Here is a 23351-nt window from a genome sequence, read left to right on the forward strand (position 1 = left end):
ATGAATGGTTCTTGTACTGTGTTTGGGATACTGACTCAGGAACATTGTTCCAAAATACAGGTGTTGCAAAGGTTTCTAATTCCATGTGTCCACGTGGAATTTTCTTCTTTTTTTTTTTCTGAGTGCCAGCATCTGTTTTCAATTGGTTTAAATGATAATGAATCATATGTGGCCACCGAGTGAAAAAGTGCCACACCCAGCATTTTTTTTCAGAGTGCCTCACTTTTTTTGTGCAGCCGCTTTGAGCATTTCAAATTGAAAATGTCTAAAATTTTCAGTGACGTGCTGTGTCGTCACTGCAGTGCCTTTTAAGGCAACATATCCGATGGAGCAAAACTTGTTACCGTCACAGAAGGAGAAGCTTGTTTTTGCTGTCTATCTGCAGTTACCTGATTGTCACACAAAATCTAGCACAGTAGAAACAAAAAAAATCTTATCTTTCATAGCCTATTGGACAGGCACTATGTTCCTGCTGAGGGTGAATGCTTTTATCAAGGTACACATTATAAACTAGTCATTAGCTGTTTAGTTTTATCTTAGGAACAAATTTCATGATGTGTGTCTTTTATTCTTAAGAATACACAGAGAGGCGCTTCTTGGCGCCCTGTCAATGATTTTTGACCAGGAAAAAAATCCTATATGGAGAATGTAGAGTTCATTAGTCACATTAAAACATGTTTTTATGACTTTTTTGGGTAATATGCTTCCAAACAGCGTTTTCAACACCACTTCCCGAACATGCACAAAGTAGTGTCTTTGAAAAGTTTTGTAAGATTGTACCAATAAGACCATCTTGTGACAGAATAGCCTCACTATACACTGTCCATCAGTCATCTAAACACTTTGATTCTTGTCATCTTTAATTTGACATTCTTGCCTTATGACATCACAAATATCTTCACACACACACACACACACACACACACACACACACACACACACACACACACACACACACACACACACACACACACACACACACACACACACACACACACACACACACACTTGTTGGGATATCCAGATTCCAGATCCAGAGTGGTGGTAGTAATAGTAGTAGTGGTAGAGTTGGTAGTCTTTGGGGCAGCTATAGCACTAGTTGTTTTTGTTGTAATGTTATTCAGCCCAGTCTCATGTTTATTTTTCGTGCTCCCTTCATGAAATGAGTCAAATTTTCATGACGGGTTTTTTAAAACTCATTAGTACTAACCCTACTCCTACCCCCAACCCTAACCATAACCACCACGACTCCGTGCTTCACTTTTAATTTCATGCAGCCATCACGGAATGAATTAGAATGAATTTGTGCTGCTGTGACAAAAATGAGGTGCTTTTCATCACAATATCACAAACCAATAGATTAATGTATATTTCATGCTCCTGAATCACGACTTGCCGTGAGGTTATTTCTGTAACGCATGTTCATTGTGAAATATACACTTATTTATACTGAGCATCATTTTATAAAGCATTTTGCAATCATATATTTATTAAAGGTTTGACTATATTGTATGTTTACCACCAGTTTGGATAAAACTGTTTTGGGTTTTTTTTTTATATAAATTGCATACCACTGGTGCAAGAAAGCTGAACTAAATATAATGTCAGAATACAATCAGTGAGTATTAATTACATGGTAAGTTAGACTGTAATTGCAGTCATAAAGTGTATTACTCATATTTACTCAATAGTTTGTCTGATGTTTTTTATTATGGTGTGGGTTTAAAAATATGTCATACTTCACACCTTAGTCAAACATGCCTGCATTGGAGATGCCTGCATAGCAAATGCCTGACATAACAGGACCCACTTTCTGTGACAAAGTGAGATTTCTGGAAAGTTTCTACATGTATTATCTGCTTTTACTTTAATATCAATGATTTTAGTCTCACAAAAAATTGTGGGAAAAATACTAGTTGGATATAGTATTTATATAACTTACAATTATCAATTAGTTGTTTGACTTAGTTGATTGACAGATATCAGCAAGGGTATGTGTTGTGAAAGTGTAGTGACATGGACCCACAACAGGGGGTGTTAATGAACGGACAATGGATAAGCCAAAAAGTAACAATTTAATGTTGTAAATTGCACAACGGAATACAGACAATAACAATTGAGGAGTACAGTCAATCATACACAAGGTGACGTGTGGGCAGGCTCGAGGATAGAAGACGTCTGTCCAGAGAAGAGCCAGATCCCACACGGCTTCCACCGCCAGCGGATCTGAAGAACACCGGAGCCGCCAAGTCCCGAGTCCCAGGTGGCCACCGTCTCCAGCTGTCAGACCTTGTACTGCTGGCAGAAACAGAAACAGTTAATGGTGGGTGTGTGAAGACACACCCAGTAATCCGTCCTTGCTCAGTTCCTCCGGGAGGGAGAACCTCCACCTCCAGAAACAATTTCACCCATGCAGCTCCTGTTGGTCTCTTTCCTGGATGGAGTGAGAGGCAAAGAACATCGCCCTCTCACTGTCCGCCAATCCAGCCTCCAACAGAGCCCGCAGGAACACGGCTGCACACAGAACAATGTTTTTAGTCTTAATATAAATCGCAGAGAAGGTTACCTTGAGTGGTAGCTGATTTCTCGGCGAGGAGGTGGAGTTGCAGTCCGGCCTTTATAGTGATGGTGATGAGTGACAGCTGTCACTCCCAGCGACTCTGACACCCTCTAGTGCTTGGAGCCCGCACTCCAAGCAGGGCGCCATCTGGTGGTGGTGGGCCAGCAGTACCTCCTCTTCAGCGGCCCACACAACAGGACCCCCCCTCAACGGGCGCCTCCTGGCGCCCGACCGGGCTTGTCCGGGTGCCGGGTGTAGACGTCGGCCAGGAGGGCCGGGTCCAGGATGAAGCTCCTCTTCACCCAGGAGCGTTCTTTGGGTCCATACCCCTCCCAGTCCACTAACTACTGGAACCCCCGGCCCTTCCGACGGACGTCCAGGAGCCGGCGTACAATCCAAGCCGGCTCCCCGTCAATGATCCGGGCAGGTGGCGGCGCCGGTCCAGGGGTACAGAGCGGAGAGGTATGGCAGGGTTTGAGGCGTGACACATGAAAAACCGGATGGATCTGGGCTGAGGACTTTGGTAATGGTGAAGGGTCCAATGAATCTGTCCTTCAGTTTCTGGGATTCCACTTGCAGGGGGATGTCCTTTGTAGATAGCCAAACCACCTGCCAGGGCTGATACGTAGGGGCTGGGGCACGCCGGCGGTCTGCATGGGCCTTACCCCTCGTCCGGGCTTTGAGCAGGGCAGAGCGGGCGGTACACCACACCCGATGGCACCTCCTCAGATGGGCCTGGACCGAGGGCACCCCGACCTCTCCCTCCACTAGTGGAAACAATGGGGGCTGGTACCCCAAAAATACCTCAAATGGGGAGAGGCCGGTGGCAGACGAAACTTGGCTAGCGTATTCGATCCAGGCCAGATGGTTGCTCCAGGCCATCAGGTGCACGGAGGTCACGCAGCGGAGGGCCTGCTCCAGTTCCTGGTTCGTCCACTCTGCCTGCCCGTTCGTCTGGGGGTGGTACCCAGAAGAGAGACTTAAGGTGGCCCCCAGTTCCCTGCAGAAACTCCTCCAGACCTGGGAGGAGAACTGAGGACCACGATCTGAGACAATGTCCGATGGAATCCCATGCAGACGCACGACGTGGTGGACCAGGAGGTCTGCTGTCTCCTGGGCTGTCGGGAGCTTCGGGAGGGCCACGAAGTGGGCCGCCTTGGAGAACCGGTCCACTATCGTGAGGATGGCAGTCATGCCCTGGGACGGCGGGAGGCCTGTGACGAAGTCCAGGCCGATGTGAGACCAGGGGTGATGAGGCACGGGCAGAGGCTGGAGGAGGCCCTGGGTCTTGTGGTGGTCGGCTTTGCCCCTGGCGCAGGTGGTGCAGGCCTGGACGTACTCCCGGACGTCGGCTTCCAGAGACGCCCACCAGAAGTGCTGCCGGACCACTGCCACGGTTCTTCGCACCCCCGGGTGGCAGGAGAGCTTGGAACCGTGACAGAAGTCAAGGACTGCAGCCCTGGCCTCTCGTGGGACTTCGGTCCAGTCCCCGGGTCCGGGTTCCGTGTCAGGGCCTCCTGGACAGTCTTCTCCACGTCCCAGGTGAAGGTGGCCACGACAGTGGACTCGGGGATGATGGTTTCTGTAGGGTCTGACAGCTCGGTCCTGACTTCCTCCTCGTGCACCCGGGACAGGGCGTCAGACCGTTGGTTCTTCGTCCCGGGGCGGTATGTGATCTGAAAGTCAAAACGCCCGAAGAACAGTGACCAGCTGGCTTGCCTGGGGTTCAGACGCTTGGCGGTCTGGATGTACTCCAGGTTCCAATGGTCTGGGAAAACCGTGAATGGTACCGAAGCTCCCTCCAACAGGTGTCTCCACTCCTCCAGAGCCTCCTTCACCGCAAGAAGTTCCCGATTGCCGACATCATAGTTCCTTTCAGCCGGGGTCAACCTGCAGGAAAAGTAGGCACATGGGGGGAGAACCTTGTCAGACTCCCCGCTCTGGGATAGCACGGCTCCTATCCCTGAGTCAGAGGCATCCACTTCAACTATAAACTGGCGTTTTGGATCGGGCTGCACCAAGACTGGCGCAGTCGAGAACCGGCGTTTCAACTCCCTAAACGTGGCTTCGCACCGATCCGACCAGGTGAAGGGGACTTTTGTGGAGGTCAGGGCTGTCAGGGGGCTAACTACCTGACTGTAGCCTTTGATGAACCTCCGGTAAAAATTAGCAAAACCGAGGAACTGCTGTAGTTTCCTACGGTTTGTTGGTTGGGGCCAATCTCTCACCGCCGCAACCTTGGCCGGATCAGGGGCGACGGAGTTGGAGGAGATAATAAACCCCAGGAAGGACAAAGAAGTACGGTGGAACTCGCACTTCTCGCCCTTCACAAACAGCCGGTTCTCCAACAACCGCTGCAGGACCTGATGTACATGCTGAACATGAGTCTCAGGATCCGGGGAAATGATGAGTATATCGTCCAGATATACGAAGACAAACCGATGCAGGAAGTCCCGCAAGACGTCATTAACCAACGCTTGGAACGTCGCGGGCGTATTGGTGAGTCCGAACGGCATGACCAGGTACTCAAAGTGACCTAATGGGGTGTTAAATGCCGTCTTCCACTCGTCTCCCTCCCGGATCCGAACCAGGTGATAAGCATTCCTAAGATCCAGTTTAGTGAAAATTTGGGCTCCATGCAAGGGCGTCAACACTGAATCCAACAGAGATAACGGGTATCGGATGCGAACCGTGATCTCGTTCAACTCTCTGTAGTCAATGCATGGACGGAGTCCGCCGTCTTTTTTGCCCACAAAAAAGAAACCAGCACCCATCGGGGAGGTGGAGTTCCAGATCAACCCGGCAGCTAACGAGTCCCGGATGTAGGTCTCCATTGATTCGCGTTCCGGATGTGAGAGGTTGTACAGCCTGCTGGACGGGTACTCAGCATCCGGTATCAAATCAATGGCACAATCGTACGGACGGTGCGGGGGCAGTGTGAGTGCCAGATCTTTGCTGAAGACGTCAGCGAGATCATGGTACTCCTTAGGCACCGCTGTCAGACTGGGGGGGACTTTAACCTCCTCCTTAGCTGTCACACTGAGTGGAACAGAGGATCCTAAACACTCCCGGTGGCAGGTTTTGCTCCACTGCGTCACAACCCCAGACGGCCAATCAATCCGGGGATTATGTTTTAACACCCATGGAAAACCCAAAATCACTCGGGAGGTAGAAGGTGTTACATAAAACACAATCTCCTCCCTGTGATTTACAGACACAACCATTGTCACTGGCTGTGTCTGATGTGTGATTAGCGGAAGAAGGGTGCCATCTAGTGCCCGTACCGACAATGGTGATGGTAAGGCCACTAGAGGGAGCCCAACCTCCTTTGCCCATCTGCTATCCAGCAGATTCCCCTCTGACCCCGTGTCCACCAGTGCTGGGGCGTGAAGGGTTAGATCCCCACTCAGGATCGTAACTGGGATGCGTGCAGATCATCGGGGTTTCCCCGCGTGAGTATTATGACCCACCCTTAGCCCAGTCTCTAAGGACGAGTGCTGCTGTTTTGACCGTTTGGGGCAGTTTTTCTGCGTGTGCTCGGTTGAGCTGCAGAGAAAACACTCCCCATGGACCAGCCTCCTTTGTCTCTGATCTGATCGCCTTTTGGCCCTGCTCGTCTCTCTAACAACGTCAGCAGGGGGAACTGTTGTCACGTGGAGTGCCCTGGCTGTGGAGCGTGGGGAAGACGGCTCTCTTTCGGACCCGGGAGGAAGAGGGACGGCTTGTGCCTGACCACGCCCTTCGTCTCGCTCCCGTCGGTGTTCTGTTAATCGGTTGTCTAACCGTATAACCAGGTCGATAAGCCTGTCTAAATTCCGCGGCTCGTCCTTCGCCACTAGGTGCTCCTTAAGGACCAGAGACAGTCCGTTTACGAAGGCGGCGCGGAGCGCAACAGCATTCCACCCGGCTCGCGCTGCCACGATGCGGAAGTCGACTGCATACTTCGCTGTGCTCCGACACCCCTGTCTTATCGACAGCAGCACGCTTGAAGCGGTCTCGCCTCTATGAGTGTGGTCGAACACCTGTCGGAACTCCCTCACAAACCCAGCATATGTCGTAAGGAGCCGTGAATTCTGCTCCCAGAGCGCCGTAGCCCAGGCGCGTGCCTCTCCACAAAGCAAATTTATAACGTAAGCCACCCGGCTAGCATCTGACGCGTACATGACGGGACTCTGTGAAAAGACGAGCGAGCACTGCATCAAGAAGTCTGCGCACGTCTCGACACAGCCTCCGTATGGCTCCGGAGGGCTTATGTATGCTTCAGGGAAAGGTGGGGGGTTCGTTGAACGACCAGTGGAATGTCTGTTTCTGGCATTCGGTCAGCAGGAGGAGGTGCTGCAGCAGCGCCCTGAGAGCCTCCATCCTCCGATTGAGAATAATGCTCTGCTCGGTAACTAAGTCCAACCGAGCAGTAAAAGCGGTTAAGATGTGCTGCAGCTCACTAACACGCCTCCTGCTGACGCCTGTTCACCTCGCTCTTCCATTGGCTGTTCAAGCGATGGTTGACGCCCCTCGGGATCCATGACGCTGGCCGAGAAATCCTGTTGTGAAAGTGTAGTGACACGGACCCACAACAGGGGGCATTAATGAACGGACAATGGATAAGCCAAAAAGTAACAATTTAATGTTGTGAATTGCACAACGGAATACAGACAATAACAATTGAGGAGTACAGTCAGTCATACACAAGGTGACGTGTGGGCAGGCTCGAGGATAGAAGACGTCTGTCCAGAGAGGAGCCGGATCCCGCACGGCTTCCACCGCCAGCGGATCTGAAGAACACCGGAGCCGCCAAGTCCCGAGTCCCAGGTGGCCACCATCTCCAGCTGTCAGACCTGGTACTGCTGGCAGAAACAGAAACAGTTAATGGTGGGTGTGTGAAGACACACCCAGTAATCCTTCCTTGCTCAGTTCCTCCGGGAGGGAGAACCTCCATCTCCAGAAACAATTTCACCCGTGCAGCTCCTGTTGGTCTCTTTCCTGGATGGAGTGAGAGGCGAAGAACGTCGCCCTCTCACTGTCCGCCAATCCAGCCTCCGACAGAGCCTGCAGGAACACGGCTGCACACAGAACAATGTTTTTAGTCTTAATATAAATCGCAGAGAAGGTTACCTCGATTGGTAGCTGATTTCTCGGCGAGGAGGTGCAGTTGCAGTCCGGCCTTTATAGTGATGGTGATGAGTGACAGCTGGTGCTGATAAGTGACAGCTGTCACTCCCAGCGGCTCTGACGCCCTCTCGTGCTTGGAGCCCGCACTCCAAGCAGGGCGCCATCTGGTGGTGGTGGGCCAGCAGTATCTCCTCTTCAGCGGCCCACACAACAGTATGTGGAAAAAAAGCGAAAACCAAAGTGAATTACTTCAACTGGTAACACCCGGAGCAGGTAGCTCACTAAGACAAGGAGTCGGGTACCAATATGTAGACCTGGGTTTGATTCCTGGTCATGCTACCTGTCTGTGTCGCTGGGCAAGACACTCCATCTGCATTGTCCACTCTGCTGTAAACGGGTGCCAGCCTTGGCTGGAGAAGTAATGTGGGTTGGGTGGGTGACCGGTGCAGGAAGAGTTGATATCCAGGATTAATATACGAGATGCTACGCTCGCTCTAATTGGCTGATTTCCGTTCCGATATTTTCCCATATCTGACCAGTTACCATACAATCGGTCCGAAACGCATATTCCATTCGTTACAAACCAGAAATCTAAAAACATGATTAGAAAAATCTGAAACGCATATTCCATTCGTTACAAACCAGAAATCTAAAAACATGATTAGAAAAACCATCGGACATGAACATACTCAATAAATACTATCTAAACAACATCAGAAAAAACACACAGTTTGAAAGCTTACCAGCTAATGACTGGACCATCTGTTAACAAGTTCTTTGTGGAAGTGAAGCAAACAGGTCTGACTACGAGCCCAAAATCATCAGCAGCTTTCATATTTGGGAGATACCGTAAGTTTGTGTGTTTATATAATAGCCATATAATAAACAAATTATTAACCTCGCTTGCTTGGTCTGTACGGGAATAGCTAACGCTCGGTCCGTACTTACAACTCCAACTCCAATGAAGTTGGGATGTTGTGTAAATACAACAAATCATGTAAATACAATGATTTGCAAATCCTCTTCAACCTATATTCAGTTGAATACAAAACAAAGATAAGATATTTAATGTTCAAACTGATAAACTTTATTGTTTTTGTGCAAATATTTGCTCATTTTGAAATGGATGCCTGCAACACGTTTCAAAAAAGCTGGGACAGTGGTATGTTTACCACTGTGTTACATCACCTTTCCTTCTAACAACACTCAATAAGCATTTGGGAACTGAGGACACTAATTGTTGAAGCTTTGCAGGTGGAATTCTTTCCCATTCTTATTTGATGTACGACTTCAGTTGTTCAACAGGCCGGGGTCTCCGTTGTCGTATTTTGCGCTTCATAATGCGTCACACATTTTCAATGGGCGACAGGTCTGGACTGCAGGCAGGCCAGTCTCGTACCCGCACTCTTTTACTATGAAGCCACGCTGTTGTAACGTGCAGAATGTGGCTTGGCATTGTCTTGCTGAAATAAGCAGGGATGTCCCTGAAAAAGATGTTGCTTGGATGGCAGCATGTTTTGCTCCAAAACCTGGATGTACCTTTCAGTATTGATGGTGCCACCACAGATGTGTAAGTTGCTCATGCCATGGGCACTAACACAGCCCCATACTATCACAAATGCTGGCTTTTGAACTTTGCGCTGGTAACAATCTGGATGGTCCTTTTCCTCTTTTGTCCGGACGACACGACGTCCATGATTTCCAAAAACAATTTGAAATGTGGACTCATCAGACCACAGCACACTTTTCCACTTTGCGTCTGTCCATTTCAAATGAGCTCGGGCCCAGAGAAGTCGGTGGCATTTCTGGATGTTGTTGATATATGGCTTTCGCTTTGCATGGTGGAGTTTTAAATTGCACTTGTAGATGTAGCAATGAACTGTATTAACTGACAGTGGTTTTCTGAAGTGTTCCTGAGCCCACATGGTAAGATCCTTTACACAATAATGGTTTTTAATGCAGTGCTGCCTGAGGGATCGAAGGTCACAGGCATTCAGTGTTTGTTTTTGGCCTTGCTGCTTACATGTAGAAAGTTCTCCAGATTCTCTGAATCTTCTGATTATATTATGGACTGTAGATGATGGAATCCCTAAATTTCTTGCAATTGAACATTGAGAAACATTGTTCTTAAACTGTTGGACTATTTTTTTCACACAGTTGTTCACAAAGTGGTGATCCTCGCCCCATCTTTGCTTATGAACGGCTGAGCCTTTTGGGGGTTCTCCTTTAATAATCAATCATGACACTCACAATTAGTGTCCTCAGTTCCCAAACACTTATTGAGTGCTGTTAGAAGGAAAGGTGATGTAACACAGTGGTAAACATACCACTGTGCCAACTTTTTTGAAACGTGTTGCAGGCATCCATTTCAAAATGAGCAAACATTTGCACAAAAACAATAAAGTTTAACAGTTTGAACATTAAATATCTTGTCTTTGTGGTGTATTCAATTGAATATAGGTTGAAGACAATTTTCAAATCATTGTATTCTGTTTTTATTTACATTTCACACAATGGCCCAACTTCATTGGAACTGGGGTTGTACATCTCTGTCTGATATTTTCCCGTACAGACCGAGCACTCATTTAAGAATCCTTTAATAATCACCAACACCAATGTTCCTCAGGCCCACTATATGACTTATTTTCTTCTTGTTGGTAACACCTAAGTGGATTAAGTTTATCCAAATTAAATGAACAAGTTCCCATAAATATTATGTGATAAGTTCTTTTGGCTCAACCTAATTCACTGGGGTTCACTGGGTGTTGCCAACTGAAGCATTTTTTAGGTTACCCCTACAATTATCCTTTTTCAGTGTATTAACAGTTGAGTAATTATTTACAGTAATGTATTAAAGAGCAATGTGATCATTTCTGATTTTTCTCTCATTTTTATTGAAGAAATTTGGATTTAATATGTTTGTTGCACAAACTTTTGAAGATCTGATCTTGGCCTTAGTATAACTGTGAGTGTCATTTATACACATTTTTTGTTTGTTTTTGTTGTTGTTGTTTTCTCACATTTTGCAGACCTAACAATAATTTAACCACAAAAAAATAAACAACCGGTCCATAATACAAGTAATCAGAAATTACAACCCTGCCTAAAATAGCATGGGAGAGAATCTTAAAATGCTAATCGAGCTTTTCACACAAAATACAGTGTTGACATGAATTTGTGTTTATGTTTATCTTGTCAAACAAACTGCCGACCATTAAATACTCCATCAAAATGACGGAGTGCAGCTGCACAGAACTGAGGCTTCTCTTTATCTGGTTACGTAATTATGAGTGTGATCAAATCAATGTTTCATATTCATCCAGTTGTCTCACAACAACAACAACAACATAACACAAAATATGCTTATAATATCAAATTAAAGCATTTACATTGTCAGTTCAGCTGCATTAAAACAGTGATGCCCTTTCAACAAGAAGAAGATGTAAATTCTATACAAGCCCCTGAAGTGAAGTCTGTCAGGTTGATGCACCTCCCCAGATACCACAGTATGACTCGGGTTTTTAATAATATTTATTTATTTATGCTGGCTTTGTGTTTTTCTTAGCCCTGAAGGTTGGGTGATATTGGTATTCAGGACAAAGTAGTGGGTGTTTTGTGAATTTACTATTCCACTTGTTCAGATTGGTCTTTAAAATGCTTGAACAGTGAAAAAAGAAAGTTTAACAATTTAAACTACAACAGTATGGCTGAGCTTTTGCTCATTTAATGTAGTGACACAGGTCACTCTACTGCCTGCGGTGCTGAGTGAAGGAGCAGTAGGAGCATAGGCGAGGCAAAATAATCAGATTAGGAAGATGTAGAGCATTACTAAAAACTGAAATCAGATAAAAATGTTGGTTGTGGTTGTCACAAAGTGAAAACCAAGAAAAGAGAGGATTAGACATGTAGCCTCACTGGTGTCAAAACCAACAAAAGACATCTGTGCGGACTGAACAGCAGGTTTTGCCTTCCACCTCAGCCACAGCACCTCAACCTTTGCCTGCTCCAAGGCAGGAATTTTCCCTCCTGCAATTTCAGAATAAAAATGCGCCTGCATTATTTTAGCTGCTCAAATTTCAGTAGGAGAGATTTTATCTCCATAAAGACAGCAGTGTGGTAATGTCAAAGGAGCGCAAAGGATTCTGGGATAAGTGTAACAATAAAGAACTGTCTACTTAATTTGTTAATTGGAACATTTTTATGCTGGTTCAAATGGTAAGCTAGTTAAAACTTGTTAAAGTTATTTCCAGAAGTGATTGTGATGTCTAAATTAACAAGCAACATGAGGAAATGTGATTCCCAATGATTGGGTTCAAAACTACTGCTGGCCTTGCTGTTGCCACCAACTGTTGCAACACGTGGTTTTTAACTTGATGCTTTGTTACCATATTTGGTTCACTGAGGATGTATCTGAATAAAAATGAGCATGAACGAGCACAAGCATAGCAGCTTAGAACATCTGGGATTTACAGTATTAACATCATTGTACTTTTTCCACGTTTTGTTATGTTACAGTCTTATTCCAAAGTGGATGAAATTATTATTTTTTCCCCTCAAAATTCTACACACAATACCCCATAATAACAATGTGAAATAAAGGGGTTTTTTTTTTTGGAGATTTTTTCCAAATTTATTTAAAAAACCTTTAAGAAATCAAGTAGTCACAGCCTTTGCCACGAAGCTCCAAATTGAGCTCAAGAGGATCCTATTTCCACTCATCATTCTTGGGATATTTCAACAGCTTAATTCAGGGATGTGCAGCTTGTTCCAGAAAGGGCCAGGAGGGTGCAGGTTTTCTTTGCAGCCACTGACTCCACCAGGTGACGACGGTGGCTCGGTGCGCGGTGCGCCGTCCGGCTCCGTGGGCAGTCCTTAAAGCGACAGTAACACTCCATAATCTCTCATCAGCCGTTAAAATTTTCACCGAAAACCATCTGAATTTCTCGAATGGTGTCCACTTGGATGTGCCTTACAGTTTCAGAAAAAGTTTTGATCAAGCAAAGCGCCAGTCTCTCAGGAAGAAGTCAGACAAAGGAATTCTGATGAGGGGGGTGGACCAGTGCTCACTCAAAGCCTGCCCACAGGTGAATGACGCAACCGACAGGCGTGAAAAAACTCACACATGCGCACGAGGGTTCAAGCTTGTCTGACATAATCGCACGTGATTCAAATCCATATAGTTTTTAAAAAAATAAAAAGGTCGGTTTCTTTTCTAATAGACCTCGTACAGCTACGAAGAAGTCAGACTGAAATTTGACAATGACGTTTCTAACTCTGTAATTAATTTCTTTCTTTCATAAATATAAATAATATTCATATTTGTTTTAATATTAATGATTAAACATTTCAGGATTGAATTTCTTTTGACATGGATTAAAACATGATCTAAGTAATTATTTCAGAGTTTCAGAAACCTTATAATCTTGGAAGGTTTCTAAACTTTTTGCACAGTGCTAGATGGAATTAGGCAATGTTCAGAAATCATGATGGCTGCTGTAATACATCATGATGAATGATGAAATTGTGGATTCTTTCTTTTTTCCACTCCATAAAATATGCTGTAACAGGCTGATTTTCCCAAGCAGCTTTTACCTGGCAGCATTCAGAACATCTGAGCCTTCCTCACCATTCAGTAGTTTTTCTGAGCTGCCATTGAATGTCCATGTAACTCCAGGCGGGAGAACTCTTTTTCATATCTCAGAATCATTTTTTTTTTCTATGCTCAAGTGCTGTGTTTTGTGCCACTGTGCCCACATGGGCCACTCTGAGCTAAGCAGCAGGACACATTCGAACACATTTTAGCCGTACACCACTCATAACTGCCCAGATGGTTCACATACAAATAAAGGTTCATCACCACCCTTCATTTATGCACTGTCTCACTGACACTCCATTATGGCCCCTTCACACATAACACGATTCAGGCTGAATGGCGCATGAAGGAGTCTAATGGCACGCCTGGGAAATTGGAGCTACACTCGAACGCCTCATACAGCAGTTGTCACATCCATTCGGGCACGGCACATGCACTCTATATTCGTGTGCTGCTTGCACTGGAAACCCATTCGAATGGCAGGCAAGATGAGGTCGCATTGCTATCTGATTGTGCACACAGCATGTCATACGCAGGTCAGACATATCGTGCTGTGGCCAAGGAGCTGCACAAAATCATCGGCCATGTTGAACAGTGGCTGAATGATGCGATCAAGGCAGCCTTCCCACCAGCGGCCGACAGTCAGCAAATGCTGTGCGAGTGGCCATTTGACCCACTCTTGGCCAGAGTCCATGTACCACCCATGAGCATCCAACACCACTCGTGGGGAACTTAGAAAAGGTGGGACCAGTCACGCTGCCAGCACAAAAATAGAGAGCAGGTGACCATTTTTGAGCTGGATGTGCAAATGGCCCTACATTTTCTAAGTGTCCCACAAGTGTGCTGTGCCCCCCCCCCCCCCCCGAGCAACGAGTGTCCCCCCCCCCCCCAGCAACACAAGTGCTCTGCCAGTGTGTCATGTATCCTCCCCCCCCCCCCCAAAAAAAACCCCACAATCCAACATTGTGGAGGTGCAGCTGAGGTGTAAAATGCTCCAATGACAGCCAGAGTGCAGTGCGATCAATGCCCAGCCCAGTGTGCACATCTGAATGGCCTGTCATGTCCATGATGGGCGTCATGTAACACATTCCCTCCCATTACACAAAATGGGACATTATAATCATTTTAGCTGTAGTACCACACATGCAGGTGCATGCAGCTGCGTGCCCACGTAAGTTGATCTATGTGACAGGTTCACTCACACAGCTGACCGGCATGTCGGAGTTGTGGACCGCCCATCATGTCATATTCTGCATGTCCCTCTGGAGGTAGGATCACCACGCAGCAGTGCACACATGTCGGGACTGCAGAGTTATAAATAAAAACAGTCGGTCCACAGCCAGTGTGGTCACCGAGCGGACAGCCATGTGACACGTGATCACAATGTGAGGGTTTAACTGACAGCCAGCTGTGAGCCCAAGGGGGCATGTTGCTCAGATCATGTCAGCGCAGGCGCACTGACGCTGTCAGATAACACACTCATTGTCAGGCAAAAGTGCAAGTGACAGTGAAGTGTTCAATAAAAAAGAAACAGTAGTAAAATAAAAAAAAAAAATACAAACAATGAGGAGCTCATTCATGTGTGTTGGCTTTGTTTTGCTCTGCAGTTTGGTGCATGTCCAACTTAGATTCTCTCTCTCAGCTGTTATGTGAAATATGTTAAATTTCAAGAAAGAGCAATAAATAATTATAATAAAACAATGATCAGCATCTAATGAGAGCTCGACACATGTGCATTGCTGTGGCATGTTATGAGTTGATGGCAGATATGTGTTCTGCCGCTGTGATTTTCACTGGACAGGTGGGCATGTTGCAGCAGTTCAGCTCCGTGTCATTGCTGCTCACATCTGGAGAACACATATCATGCCATGTAGGACACCACCTCTGAACAGTCCACTGCATTGCACACGTGTAGGCATGCTTTCCTTCAGCAGCACTTCACTGCACACTGCAGATGCGATCAGCCAGGCTGCTGGATGTGAATATATCTGTCTGATTATATGACCGCTCAACTGATGATCCAAATGTCACGTCCAGCACGTGAGTGATAGTCCACATGACGCTGCATCCTTCATGGGTGGACAGCTGGATACAGAGGGACATTAATTCTTGTATTGTCTGCTTTTTATACCAGGAATTAAATATTTTACCAAACAAAATGTTGGTGAGGCCGAACAGCATGACCAGGTACTCAAAGTGACCTAACGGGGTGTTAAATGCCGTCTTCCACTCGTCTCCCTCCCGGATCCGAACCAGGTGATAAGCATTCCTAAGATCCAATTTCGTGAAAAGTTGGGCTCCATGCAGGGGCGTGAACACTGAATCCAACAGAGGTAACGCGTATCGGTTGCGAACCGTGATCTCGTTCAGCCCTCTGTAATCAATGCATGGACGGAGTCCGCCGTTCTTCTTGCCCACGAAAAAGAAACCAGCACCCATCGGGGAGGTGGAGTTCCGGATCAACCCGGCAGCTAACGAGTCCCGGATGTAGGTCTCCATTGATTCGCGTTCCGGATGTGAGAGGTTGTACAGCCTGCTGGACGGGTACTCAGCGCCCGGTATCAAATCAATAGCACAATCGTACGGACGGTGCGGGGGCAGCGTGAGTGCCAGATCCTTGCTGAAGACGTCAGCAAGGTCATGGTACTCAGCTGGCACCGCCGCCAGATTGGGGGGGACTAAAACCTCCTCCTTAGCTGTCACACCGGGTGGAACCGAGGATCGTAAACACTCCTGGTGGCAGGTTTTGCTCCACTGAACCACAGCCCCAGATGACCAGTCAATCCGGGGATTGTGTTTTAACACCCATGGAAAACCCAAAATCACTCGGGAGGTAGAAGGTGTTACATAAAACACAATCTCCTCCCTGTGATTCCCAGACACCACCAATGTCACTGGCTGTGTCTGGTGTGTGATTAGTGGAAGAAGGGTGCCATCTAGCGCCCGCACCGACAATGGTGACGGTAAGGCCACTAGAGGGAGCCCAACCTCCTTTGCTCATCTGCTATCCAGCAGATTCCCCTCCGACCCCGTGTCCACCAGTGCTGGGGCGTGAAGGGTTAGATCCCCACTCAGGATCGTGACTGGGATTCATGCAGATTGTCGGGGTTTCCCCACGTGGGTGTTGTGACCCACCCTTAGCCCAGTCTCTAAGGACGAGTGCTGCTGTTTTGACCGTTTGGGGCATTCTCTCTGTGTGTGCTCGGTAGAGCTGCAGAGAAAACACTCTCCACGGATCAGCCTCCTTTGTCTCTGATCTGATTGCCTTTTGGCCCTGCTCGTTTCCATAGCAACATCAGCAGGGGGAGCTGTCGTCATGTGGAGAGCCCTGGCAGCGGAGCGTAGGGAAGTCGGCTCCCTTTCGGACCTGGGAGGAAGAGGGACGGCTTGTGCCTGACGCCCTTCATCTCGCTCCCGTCGGTGTTCTGTTAATCGGTTGTCTAACCGTATAACCAGGTCGATAAGCCCATCTAAATTCCGTGGCTCGTCCTTCGCCACCAGGTGCTCCTTAAGGACCAGAGACAGTCCGTTTACAAAGGCGGCGCGGAGCGCAACAGCATTCCAGCCGGCTCGCGCTGCCGCGATGTGGAAGTCGACTGCATACTTCGCTGCGCTCCGACGCCCTTGCCGTATCGACAGCAGCACACTTGAAGCGGTCTCGCCTCTATGAGTGTGGTCGAACACCTGTCGGAACTCCCTCACAAACTCAGTATAAACCGTTAGGAGCCGTGAATTCTGCTCCCAAAGCGCCGTAGCCCAGGCGCGTGCCTCTCCTCGAAGCAAATTGATCACATAAGCCACCCTGCTAGTGTCTGATGCGTACATAACGGGACGCTGTGAAAAGACGAGCGAGCACTGCATCAAGAAGTCCGCGCACGTCTCCACACAGCCTCCGTACGGCTCCGGAGGGCTTATGTAAGCTTCAGGGGAAGGTGGGGGGGGTTCGTTGAACGACCAGCGGAATGTCTGTTTCTGGCACACGGTCAGCAGGAGGAGATGCTGCAGCAGTGCCCTGAGCATGCGCTTCCACCTGGGCGGTGAGAGCCTCCATCCTACGATTGAGAACACTGCTCTGCTCGGTAACTAAGTCCAACCGAGCGGTAAAGGCGGTTAAGATGTGCTGCAGCTCACCCAACACGCCTCCTGCTGGCGCCTGTGCACCTCGCTCTTCCATTGGCTGTTCAAGCGATGGTTGACGCCCCTCGGGATCCATGACGCTGGCCGAGAAATCCTGTTGTGAAAGTGTCATGACGTGGACCCACAACAGGGGGCGTTAATGAACGGACAATGGATAAGCCAGAAGTAACAATTTAATGTTGTGAATTGCACAACGACGTACAGACAATAACAATATGGTGACTGTCAGTCATACACCAGGTGACGTGTGGGCAGGCTCGACGATAGAAGACGCCTGGCGAGAGAAGAGCCGGATCCCACACAGCTTCCACTGCCAACGGAGCTGAAGAACACCGGATCCGCCAAGCCTTGCGCCCCAGGTGGCCGCTGTCTTCAGCAGTCAGACCCGGTACTGCTGGCAGAGAACAGAGACAGTCCTGATGAGTGTGAGGTCACACACTCAGTAATCCCACAGTCTGTACACAATTAGGAGGGAGAACCTCCACCTCCAGCAACAATTTCACCCGTGCAGCTCCTGTTGGTCTCTTTCCTGGATGGAGTGAGAGGTGAAGAACGTCGTCCTCTCACTGTCCGCCAATCCAGCCTCCGACAGAGTCCACAGGAACACGGCTGCACACAGAACAATGTCTTGGACAACAATAATCACAGCAGAGAAGATTACCTGAATGGTAGTTGATTTCTCGGCGAGGAGGTGGAGTCGCAGTCCGGCCTTTATGGAGATGGTGATGAGTTGGCTGAGTGACAGCTGGTGCTGATGAAGAGTGACAGCTGTCACTCCCAGTGGCTCTGGCGCCCTCTCGTGCTTGAAGCCCGCACTCCAAGCAGGGCACCGTCTGGTGGTGGTGGGCCAGCAGTACCTCCTCTTCAGCGGCCCACACAACACAAAACACAGTCCATTTGATCCGTCATTTCCAACACAGGCCATCACATCATCAGGCACCAACTACACATCATAAGAATAATAAGGGGAACTTTATTAATCCTGAAGGAAATTGCTTTGCCAGAGTGCCAAAACAGTCACAATAAATTGTTTTTTCTTTTGTTATTTTTTATTTTTCTTTATTTTATTATAGTTAAAACAGAATCATTACCAGATTGTCTTACATTTAAACACTACATTAATTGTTCTTATAATGTTCTGTGCTCTCTCATTAATTTGTCCTTAGACATTTTTGTTGATTTATGTACATTTGTCCAACATGTAATTCCTTCCGCTGCTGTGTGAGCGCGATGTGGTCTCACACCTCTAACATGCTTGCAATGTGTTCATGCGTGCGCACACGAGCGTGCACGGAACCCTCACCACGGGATTGTTCACGCCTGTACAACCTTGTGTCCCTCCTGACAGTGGCTGGTATATTTCATGGCTAGCCAGTTTGTTTTTTCTGCCCTTTTACGGCCGGATTCTGCTTCTTTCGCCCAACTTCATGTTATGTGTGAAGGGGCCCTAAAGTATGTATTCATCAGTGTTCCCTTTGAAATTTATGTTATAACAGAAACAATGGGATTAGTGTGTGTGTGTGTGTGTGTGTGTGTGTGTGTAGCAGGTTGGTTAATGTAGCATGACGGCGATGTCTTCACATTGTGATGCCGGTTAGCATCCAGCATCCAACTGCTCAACCCGTGTACTACACAGCACTGCCAGTGTCTATATATTCCTTACTGACCCTGTGTGGACCCATTTAGACATTGTCAGTGTTAAAATTTGGGGAAGTGATGGTCTAGTGCAGGAGTGGCCAAGTTCGGTCCTCGAAAGCCACCTTCCTGACACTCTTAGTTGTCTCCCTGCTCCAACACACCTGAATCCAATGAAAGACTTGTTAGCAGACTTTTAATGAGCCTTTCATTGGATTCAGGTGCGTTGGAGCAGGGAGACAACTAAGAGTGTCAGGAAGGTGGCTCTCGAGGACTGAACTTGGCCACCCCTGGTCTAGTGGTTAAGCGTTGGGCTTGAGACCAGAGGATCCTCGGTTCAAACCACAGCCTTACTGGGAAATCACTAAGGGTCCTTGGGCAGGGCCCTTAATCCCCAGGTTGCTCCCGATGTGTAGTGAACGCTTTGCATGGCAGCACATTGGTGTGTGAGTGTGTTTGTGTGAATGGGTGAATGTGAGGCATAACAGGGCAGCGCAGTCTCATTTGAATCCTGCATGATATCGCGGGACTTGACCACTTATGGGAACAGCCGCTCGCGTTGCTTAGTGTATACACAGCATAACTCCACACAGGAAAAATGGTGTACTGTTTTGTTTTCGGCTGCAATCACTGAAACAGCTGTGAAAAGTGCCGTTTTTAGGGTCCCAGTGGAGAAGGGAAGACAAGGCGAATGGGAGTGGTTGTGTCGGTAAGTGTCAGCCTACACAGCTAACCAGAGTAGCTGTGTTCTCTCGCCTACAAAACTGCCTCGACACATTTGAGCTCTGGGTTATAAACAAACCGCAACACTTGTTCACTTTCCACTGCATCATCACTTTTTCTTTGTATTTTCAATTTGTTTGCATGTAATTTGCCCAAAATCTCAGAGAAAGTGCTGTGTTTCTGTCCCTGGAAGTAGAGAAATTAAGTCATATGCGTCATATTTCACCCCTTTAGCACCGCCCTCAAACGAGACTGCGCTGCCCAATAGTGAAGAGCTTTGAGCGTCTGATGCAGATGGAAAAGTTCCACGTATATAAATGCAGTCCATTTAATTTAATACTGGTGATTTTGCTGTGTAGTTTCATGGGTTCTTAAGATTAATTTAGTTGGGTTTGGTTTAAAGCGGAACATTGAACTAAATATTTCCATCACAGGCAATGCTGGGTGAAATTTGAAGAATAAAGTTTTAAGGTATCGGGCTACAAATCCTCTGCAATAATCACACTCCTGCTGTCTTTCTCTTTCAACACAAATTACACCTTACATGAATTTATTTTCTGAGGCTCCGGGCCATGCTTTCTGAGCTGACAGATTATTTTTACACAAACTGCGAGTCACAGTAAAAGTAACAATAATACCTTTGCAGCCAAAAGTCCACCATTCTGTCTGATTTTGTGCAGTATATGAGAAAATGCCTTGACAAACCCTGTGGCCTGTAGAAAATATTTGTTTGCCTTTTTTTACTCGTCCCTCCTGCTCCCTCTGTTTCATTGACCGTGATCACATTCTTTTGAATTCTCAGTGTTTTCCAAAGGTTTGTCCTGCGCTGTGATTGGAGCAGAGCCAGCTCCAAACTGCACGGGAACAAGTAAATAGCTCGGAGTGGTTGCGGCTGCTTTTATGGGTTGGCATTGTTTGAAACCAGGCCAACGATAATGATGGAGAATCGTCAGTCAAGTGTTTGCAGGTGGTTAGGCAGCAGAATTTAGATTTGTACAGAAGTTGTTCTGTCATTTGAAAGGACACTGGACACAGTTTGTTTTGTTTCAGCTTTTTTCCTCACCCATTTTGTTGAGTCACATCAAAAGAATTTTATTTGTATAGCATGGTTCATTACTCAATGAGAAAACATAATGTGTGTTACATGAAATACAAAAAAGAGCAGCCTGAACTTCCAAATAGAAACATGGGAAGACAATAAAGTAGGAGAGAAAAAATGCACATTGTGCTTCAGTACGTAACTGCGATGTTAGACAGACACAAACGAGAGGCGTGTGCAGTGCATACATATGCAAAAATACATACTCATACAATTGTATGTAAAGGTTTGGGCATCCCTGATGATTTCCATGATTTTCCTTTATAAATCATTGGTTGTTTGGATCAGCAAGTTCAGTTAAATGTATCATATAGCAGACAAACAGTTATATTTCAGAAGTGAAATGAAGTTTATAGGCTTTACAGAAAGTGCGCAATAGTTCTTTAATCAAAATGAGGCAGTTGCATAAATTTGGGCACCCCAACAGAAAAAATACATCAGTATTTAGTAGATCCTCCTTTTGCAGAAATAACAGCCTCTAAACACTTCCTATAGCTTTCAATGAGAGTCTGGATTGTGGTTGAAAGTATTTTGGACCATTCTTCTTTACAAAACATCTCAGGTTTGTTGGTTTCTGAGCATAGACAGCCCACTTAAAATCACACACCAGATTTTTAATAATATTCTGACTGAGATGGCCTTTCCAGAACATTGTACTTGTTCCTCTGCATGAATGCCTTAGTAGATTTTGCCCCGGCGCAACTTCAATTTTGTCACTGATTCATGAACATTGTTCTCATGAATCTGCTGGACCTGCTCAGAATCAAGTTTTGTCCCCCAGTCATTGTCTGTTTCCCTGTCTTTGTCCTTCTGTCTGGCCCTGAGTGTTTATATTCTGTTTCTTCCACTTTAGTCTTGGTTTTATTTCTGCCATGTTCTAGTTTATTCTCTTGCTTTTTTATTTTTAGTCTTTCTGTGTTAACAAGTTAGGTTTTGGTATCTGTACACTTCAGCCACTTATTGAGTTCTGCTCTAGTTTAGTCTTTGTCCTTTATTTTCTGCTTATTTAGTCACTCTGCTTTGAGCACATTAGTCCCTTGGGTTTTTCTGTACATTCCTGCCACTGATCAAGTTCTCTGCTTGTTTAGATGCAGCCTTTAATTTTCTGTTGTTCCATTTCTGCTTTTTCATTTGTTTATTGTTTCCCTCACATTTGTAATTTAGGTATCATTAGTTCCTTATTGTTTCACATTTGTTCTGTCACTCACTTCCCTCTCTTGCTGCTTTTGTTTGACACGCCCACCTGTCACTCCACTGTCTCGTCCAGCCACGCCTTCTTCTCTGCACCTGCATCTCATCACGCCCTGATTTACCTCTGCTTTTAAACCCCTTGTCTTCCACAGTACACTGCTGGTTTGTTGTGCATTCTGCCTCGTTCCAAGCCTCCTGTATCCTGCCTTAATCTGTGTTTTTTGCCGTTCTCGATCTCCGCTTGTCCTGGACCACATTTTTGCCTGAGCCAGTAATCCGGCTTCTCCGTGCCTGAATTCAGCCTGTTTTTTACTCCGTTTTTGCCACCTCCTATGCACCTGTTTGCCCGTGCTGGAACTCTGCTTGTTTACTGACCACGCCTCCGCCTTACGACCATCTGTACCGCCGCCAGTCTGATTGTCATCCTGTGCACCGACCTAAGCTTGTTTCTGATAAAACCTTTACCTTATCCTCCATCTGAGTCATGAGTCTACATTGGTGTCCACCTGCCTGCCACGCCACTTCATCACAGTTCCTGACAATGATATATTTAACTGAAATCTCTGATCCACACAACCAGTGATTTATAAAGTAAAATCATGGAAATTATCAGTGGTGCCCAAACTTTTGCATACAACTGTAGCTGTAAAAGATACCGTATGAGGAAAATGAAAGCAAATAAGGTTTTGATGTATTTTCTTTTTTCTGTGTTTCACTCCAGGAAGCTGTGATGAAAAAGCAACAGGCAAACCTTGTATGCACAGTCTCTCTACTCACAGTCAGTGACACTGGTATCTCCTTAAAAGCTGGAGGCTTCCCTCAATAATTTTATCCTAAAGCCCCCATCACACATAGCAAGAATGTAGGAAGCCTGCCTAGGGACATGGTGTTTAATTTTTTTGGCCCAGATTATTGCGTTCCTTCGCAGTTCTTTTGCATTCCCTTGCAATATTACTGCGTTACCTCACAATTCGTTTGCGCTTCCTCGCAATATTATTGCCTTCCCTCAAGGGTTGGGTATCGAGAACCGGTTCTTTTCAGGTATCGTTAAGAAATTATTCGATCCACCGATATCAAGTCTTTTTGCTTAACAATTCCCTTATTGGTCCTTCAGAGCACCTGTTGTTTTTGAGGGTGTTTGTCGGGAAAATGATCATTCCTCTGCGTTGATTACAGACCCTGCAGCGGGTCTGTAATCAACTGCTTCTGCAGCTTGACACCACTTTGAAGCGTGAACCAATGAAGCAGTGCTTCGATCCGCTTGCTCATTGGTTCTTTGATTCGCCCCTTTTCAGAAGTGGCAA

The 23351-nt window shown here is 46.7% G+C and overlaps 1 protein-coding gene across 1 annotated transcript in view; it reads left to right on the plus strand.

The window, feature by feature from the left end:
- Positions 1-23351, plus strand: part of fhl3a (four and a half LIM domains 3a) — a 134596-nt gene that overhangs the window by 1124 nt on the left and 110121 nt on the right. The gene's annotated exons all lie outside the window — the stretch shown is intronic.

The sequence above is a fragment of the Thalassophryne amazonica genome, chromosome 7 (genome assembly GCF_902500255.1).
Source record: "Thalassophryne amazonica chromosome 7, fThaAma1.1, whole genome shotgun sequence".
Taxonomy (NCBI): Eukaryota; Metazoa; Chordata; class Actinopteri; order Batrachoidiformes; family Batrachoididae; genus Thalassophryne; species Thalassophryne amazonica.